The sequence below is a fragment of the Opisthocomus hoazin genome, chromosome 31 (assembly GCF_030867145.1).
Source record: "Opisthocomus hoazin isolate bOpiHoa1 chromosome 31, bOpiHoa1.hap1, whole genome shotgun sequence".
Taxonomy (NCBI): domain Eukaryota; kingdom Metazoa; phylum Chordata; class Aves; order Opisthocomiformes; family Opisthocomidae; genus Opisthocomus; species Opisthocomus hoazin.
The window spans coordinates 4482461-4489938 of NC_134444.1; positions in this window are offsets into that span (position 1 = coordinate 4482461).

Genomic DNA, 7478 nt, shown 5'->3' on the forward strand with positions numbered 1-7478 from the left:
TGGGGAAAACGGGAGGGGATACCTTCCCCTACTCTTTCGCCCCCCTTCTCTCCTTCAGGCTGGTCCTAACGGCTTTTGAGAATTTCGAGTACCCGTGGGATGCTCAGGCCAGCACTCTCCTATTGTTCCGCCTCCTGAATGGGTTTCAGGTTTTGTTTAGGGTTAAACAAGTAGTTAAGAACATGGTGCAGAGACCTGCCCCGGGGCTGGATAGCTGTGAGCGGCTGGGTGTGTGGGACAGCATGGGCAAGTACCTAGGGCAGTGGACACCCCCGATGATTTTTAAACTCACCCCTGGGCAAGTGCAGAATGCGGACAAACTAGTAAAATATCTGCAAAATTGTGCTGCCACCCTGGGAACTCCAGAGAGACACAAATCACCGCAACGTGCTGGGGTCTGGCCCACCCCTACCGAGCCCTGTTCAACCTGATTCAGTGCCCTAAAGGGGAAAGGGGGGAAGTGAAGCAGCAGGCACTGCGACTGGCACTGCCCCCCCAGCCGGCACTGCAGCCCCTCCAGCCCAGCAGGCAGTCACAGACCCCCCGACCGGCACCACCGCTGCTGCTGCCACAGCTAAAGGGTCTGCTTCGGTTTCCCTGGAAGGCACAGCAGTTGCTGCAGCCCCAGCTTCAGCTGCAGGCATCGCGGCTGAGCCCAGTGACCAACCTGTGCAGGTAGCAGTCGCCCCCGTAAAACTAAAGAAAGATGCAAAGAGAGCAGATCGCTCTGGGGGGGATGACAATGAGCCAGGGTCATCACGGGAGGCAGAGACAGCGATCATCACCCGGTCCCTGTCCCTGGGCGAGCTGCGGGACACGCGGAAAGATGTAAGCCGCCATCCAGGCGAGCACATTGTCACCTGGCTGCTGCGGTGCTGGGGTAACGGGGCCAGCAGCTTGGAATTAGAGGGCAAGGAAGCCAAGCAGCTGGGATCCCTGGCCAGGGACGGAGGCATTGACAAGGCCATTGGGAAAAAGGAACAAGTCCTCAGCCTCTGAAGGAGACTTCTGTCAGGCGTGAGGGAGAGATACCCCTTCAGTGACGATTTTGTATGTTATCCTGGCAAGTGGGCCAATATGGAGAGGGGTATTCAGTACTTGAGGGAATTAGCTGTGCGGGAGCTGGTTTACTATAAACCAGATGATGAGCAGTTACCCACAGACCCAGATGAAGTCCAGCGCATACCATCTATGTGGAGAAAGTTTGTGCAGAGAGCACCATCCTCTCATGCCAACTCACTGGCAGTTGTAAACTGGAAAGGTAAGGAGGCACCAACAGTGGATGAGGTGGCTGTCTGACTCCGGCAATATGAGGAAAGTCTCTCTTCCTCCCTTGTCTCAGCTGTAAATAAATTGTCCCAGAAGGTCCAGCAACTCGAACACAGTATGTCCTACTCCCCACCTGTACAGGCCCGCATCTCAGCTATTAGGGGCAAGCGTTTCTCTGCTCAGGAGAGGGAATACAGAGGCTATATACCACGGGTCACCTTGTGGTTCTACCTGCGTGACCACGGAGAGGACATGAGGAAGTGGGATGGAAAACCCACCTCAAGTCTAGAGGCACGAGTCCGTGAGTTGCGAGGTAAAACAATCACCAAAGGGGATTCTGTTAGGAAAAATGCCACTCCAGTTTCAAGCAGTCAGCTTTCCAGACCAGGTAGACAGTTTGATCTTGGTTCCGATCCTCTGGAGGGGACCTCCAAGTCATTCTTACAGCAGGTGAGCAGCAATTTCTCTGACGAGGATTAGAGGGGCCCTGCCTCCAGCCAGGTGGAGGAAAGGGACAACCACGTTTATTGGACGGTGTGGATTCGGTGGCCTGGCACGTCAGATCCACAAGAGTAGAAAGCTCTAGTGGACACTGGTGCACAGTGTACTTTAATGCCATCAGAGTTCATAGGGTCAGAGTCCGTTTGCATTTCGAGAGTGACAGGGGGGTCCCAAGAGCTGAGTGTACTGGAGGCTGAAGTGAGCCTCACTGGGCAGGAGTGGCAGAAGCACCCCATTGTAACTGGCCCCGAGGCTCCGTGCATCCTTGGGATAGACTGTCTTAGGAGAGGGTATTTCAAGGACCCAAGGGGGTACTGGTGGGCTTTTGGCATAGCTGCTTTGGAGACAGAAGAAATTCAACAGCTGTCTGATAGGATGAGTCGGGCTGAGGGCTTTGGGGATGGGCCCTTAGAAAATGGATTCCTCTGCTCTCAGCAGTGTCCAGTTTCTTTTGCAAGGAGCACCTGCCTGCGATTGTCCTCCAGCTCCAAAAGGTGCCAGCACAGGGCGACTGAGACAAGCTCTCCTCACTCTGCACTAAGGGACAGTCCCTTTGCCTCTCAGGACCCACTGGATATCACTTGCAGGGCAGAAGAAATGCCATAAAAGCACTGCTCAGCTGTGGTGGGACAACTGGAGGAGAATAAACAAAACTAAATCTCCACAGCTCTTCTCTGCAGTCATGAGAACTGGGAGCAACAATGCTGAAAAATTCTTGAATAACAAGAGTAGATTTAGTCTGAGAACAAGCTGTGTTCTATTTACCTGTTGCTGTAAGGCAGAACGGGCTTCTCCCTTATCCACACCATACCCCCCTGTTCCCTTGGGCAACCTTGGCCAGCACTAACTGGACCTCACAGAAGGGACCTGCCAAAGGTCTTGCTGAGAGTGGAGAGGCAGCCTGGGGATTTTTCTATAAGAATTGAAATAGAAGAGTGCCCTAACACGTCCCCGTTTACAGAGACGGCAAATGTCCAACAGCAGCTCCATCACTCAGTTCCTCCTCCTGGCATTTGCAGACACACGGGAGCTGCAGCTCTTGCACTTCTGGCTCTTCCTGGCCATCTACCTGGCTGCCATCCTGGGCAACGGTCTCATCATCACTGCCACAGCCTGCAACTACTGCCTCCACACCCCCATGTACTTCTTCCTCCTCAACCTCTCCCTCCTCTACCTGGGCTCCATCTCCACCACTGTCCCCAAAACCATGGCCAATTCCCTGTGGGACACCAGGGCCATCTCCTACTGGGATGTGCTGCACAGGTCTTTCTCTTTCTCTTCTTAATCACAGCAGAGCTTTCTCTTCTCACCATCATGGCCTATGACCTCTATGTTGCCATCTGCAAACCCCTGCACTACAGGACCCTCCTGGGCAGCAGAGCTTGTGTGCACATGGCAGCAGCTGCTTGGGACACTGGATTCCTCTATGTTGTGCCGCACATTACCAATACGTTTTCCCTACCACTCTGCCACAGCAATACTGTGAACCAGTTCTTCTGTGAACTTCTCCAGATCCTTAAGCTCTCCTGCACATATGGCTACATCAGGGAATTTAAATTTCTCATGTTTACTGCTGTTCTGGTTTTGGTGTGTTTTGTTTTCATTGTACTGTCCTATGTGCAGATCTTCAGGGCTGTGCTGAGGATCCCCTCTGAGCAGGGACGGCACAAAGCCTTTTCCACATGCCTCCTTCACCTGGCTGTGGTCTCCCTGTTTATCACCACAGGCATATTTTCCTACCTGAAGCCTCCCTCTGTCTCCTCCTCACTTCTGGATGTGTTGGTTGCTGTTGTGTACTCCTTAGTTCCTCCAACACTCAACCCCCTCATCTACAGCATGAGGAACAAGGAGCTCAAGGATGCCCTGAGGACACTGATGGCTGGATGTGTTTCAGCAGCTAGAGACTCCTGACTTTCCTTTTCAAATGATTCCCTCTGAATTCATGACAGCTCTAGCTTGTCTTTCCTTCTTTATATTTTGTTTAGTTTTTTGACTTGTGATGATATGGTCATCAAAGAATTGTTATTATTCATCCTTGTCCACTTAAGCATCCACCCCTCTCGTATGACCCAGAAACTTTGTGTAAATGAGGCGACAGGCTCTCTGTGTATTTAAGCAAAATAAAAGAACTTGCTGCAACTTCTTTGGCTGAGAACCATCCTCAGTTGGGCAGGAACAAGCGAGAAATGAAAATACCTGTCTGGCTACCCCAGCTCGAGGCAGGCTGCTCTGTCTCTGGGGCAGCACGAGATGCCTGAGGACCGGCAAGAGCAGGGCTCATTTTCTGGCCTGGGGACAGGTTATTACAAGGTGGGGCTGCAGACCTCTCAGGATCTCCTGGAGAAGAGAAAAGGGGACACAGGGTGCCACTGCTTTGCGCCATGGATGCTCCGCACCTCTGGGCCTTGTGCCTCTCATCCCATGAGCAGCTTCTGTGCCCTTCAGAGTTCCAGTTCAGTAATGAAATTCTTCTGCCCATCCTGCCTGAGGGTCCAGGACAGTTGAGTCACACCAGAGCCAGTGTCAGAGGGAAGATGGAGATAGCGTGAACTGAAATGGTTTGGGTCTAAGTGAAATTCTTAGGGATTTCAGTAGAGTTCCAGGATTTTCAGAGCTCGAGATATACCCAGGACATCTCCAGGAGGACTTCTCACATCAAGGCAGGGACTACTTGGAAGGAAAGGTGCTTTCTGTGGTTTGTGCTTTCACTTCCTTGCTGTGGTTACTGGGTGGAAAATCATGGAATCATTAGGATTGGAAAAGACCTCTTCGATCATCAAGTCCAGCCGTCAACCCAACACCACCATGCCTGCTAAAACTTGTCGTGAACAGAGCAGACATTGGTGTGTGTGTCAGTGGGTGAAACTGCTAACAAACATCAAACCAAAGCAGCCAGAGAGTACAGAAAGAGGCCTGAGAGGCAGTTATTTTTGAGACCTTAAGTCTGGACTGGTTATTGGACAGCTAGCTGCAAGTTGGCTACTGGATGGATATCATGGTCTAAATCACCTCCTGGAGAAACTGTGGAGTCTTGTGGTTAAGGTATTGAGAATGCCACTGTGGTTTTTCTTGGCTTAAAGAGCTCTCCGGGTCCCTTCGAGCATGAGTGATCGTGCATTTTCTTCCACTGCAGATCTTCCCTTAATGACAGTAGGGACAGCACTCAGGTTCCCCATGACCATGGAGCTCAGCAGACAGAAGTTTGGAGTGATCAGCTGTGGCTGTTGTGTGTCACCGAAGTCAGTGACACTGGGCTGCTAGGCAGGTAACCCCAAGCAGGCCTCATCATATCTGAGCTTAACCCTTGGAATTCTTTTTCCTTCTTGTTCCTCCCAAGTTCTTCTATTTGATCACCCTCATAAATTCCTCTACAAACAGCCCAGCTCTGCTCTTTCCCCACGGGCCCTGGTTTGCTCTCTTTGTGCTTCTAACAGAGCTGTCGTGCTGATTCCTGCATTGGTCAGTACAAAACTAGTAACTCCTTTCATTAGCTGTACTGTCCTGCAATTTCTTATGCTTTGAGCTTATGTTGATGGCTCACCACAATCATGGTAGAGGCTTCTGCACACAGATATCAGAAGGGCAAAATGGAGCTTCAGTCCAGGGGGACTTTGAGAAACTGCGGGATTTGGCCAACAGAAGCTTGTCAAGTTTTAAAGGACAAGTGGCCAGTCCTGCATTGTGGTAAACTGTATAACTTGGGACAGAACAGCACTGTCTCATGACCCTGAAGGATCAGCGCATCCTGTTCCTCCCTTTCTATTCCCATGGGGTAAGCTGTTTTCACACATCCACCTGCAAAAGATCCTGGAAAACAGCAACCATGAACTGACATCCGCGAAGCCACGAATGCAAAGCTGATTGGCTCTAGTAACTGTTGTATTAGTATATAAGGTATTCACTTCAGCAGTAAAATGATTCTGACCGAGCACAAGGTTGGGGTCTGTGAAGTCATTCACCGCACTGCATCAGGGGAATTCTGAACTCCATACATCAGGGCAGGCTGGGTCCTGACTGACTGAGCAATGATCCTGAGGAGAAGGACCTAGGCACTATGAAGGACATTATATGAGCCAGTGGTGCATGCTCACCATGAACAAGGTCAACTGCATATGGGACAGCATTAGGAGGACTGTGGCCACCAAAGACATCTTCAGTTTTCATCCCCCTCCAGTGAGCCACGATGTGGTCACATCCAGACTAGTGTGCCCCTCTGTGGGAATTCCTGCTGTAGACTGGTGGGGAGGAACTGGAGAAGACCTCTTCCACACCCACTCCACCCCAGGAACATGTTGTCCCTGGAGAGCCACCGTGCTCTCCAGGCAGCTCCAGATTCTCCTCCTGTGTGAAAGCCCTGGGTACATCCCTCCGTTACACTCACCATCTTACCTGCCAGAATCGACTGACGACTCCTAAATCCAGTCCTGTGTCTCTAGAAGGTCGCAAATAGACACAAAGCTTTTTAGTTCTGAACACACAGAGGAAGAGGAATTTTAGCGGTGCGGTTGCTCACGACTCTTTGTACAAAGAGTCCAGCATGAAAGTGTTGCACTGAGGAGAAGCCCTTTTATTACAGAAATGCTACAAGAGAGGCTAACACTGAGCCCGTGTTAAACATGCTTTTATAAGAGCACCCGGTGCCCCTATACACGCAGAGTAGGTGCATGACTCAGATGTTCTGACACAAATACAGATATTTGTGTAGAAACCTAAAAACCACGAATTAAAAGTAACATCAGCAATATTGATGACTATAATTATATTATAAAAACAATAAAAAATCAAACACAAAACCCACAACAAACAAAGAAACAAAAATAATACCCCCGGAATCAGATACTCTGGGAATCATTTATGCAGAGATGTGTTAATTTTATTGCTATTAGCAAGTGTCCATGGAATCACTGATTTAAAGGCATCCTTGAGTTCCTGGATCCTCATGCTGTAAATAAGAGGATCGCTGCTGGAGGTACCACAGAGTGTAGCACAGTTACCCCCAGGTCCAGACATGGGAAGGAGATGGAAGGGGGCTTCAGGTAGGTAAACAGTGCAGTGTTGATAAACAGGAAGACGGCAGCTGCCTTAGGGACAGCTTCGTCGTTGTTCTTTGGACATGCTCCAGCAAATGAACCCCTTTCTGTAGTGAGGGGTCCAAAAACAAACACAGGGTTTGAGGTGCTGCCTCACCAGTGCTGAGTACAGGAGCACGATCCCCTCCCTACTCCTGCTGGCCACACTATTGCTGATACAAGCCAGGATGCCATTGGCCTTCTTGGCCACCTAGGAACACTGCTGGCTCATGTTCAGCCGGCTGTCAACAAGCACCCCATGGTCCTTTTCCACCAGGCAGCTTTCCAGCCACTCCTCCCCCAGCCTGTAGCATTGCATTGGGTTCTTGTGACTCAAGTGCAAGACCCGGCACTTGGCCTTGTTAAACCTCATACAAGTGGCCTCGGTCCATTGATTCAGCCTGTTCAGATCCCTCTGCAGAGTCTTTCTACACTGCAGCAGATCAACACTCCCACCCAACATGCTGTTGTCTGCAATGTTAAAGAAGGTGCACTCGATCCTCTCATCCAGATCATTGATAAAGATACACAGATCTGTCCCCAGTACTGAGCCCTGGGCAACATCAATTCTGAATGGCCACTGGTTTGGTGTAACTCCATTCACCACAACTCTTTGGACCCAGCCAGATGTCCAAACAA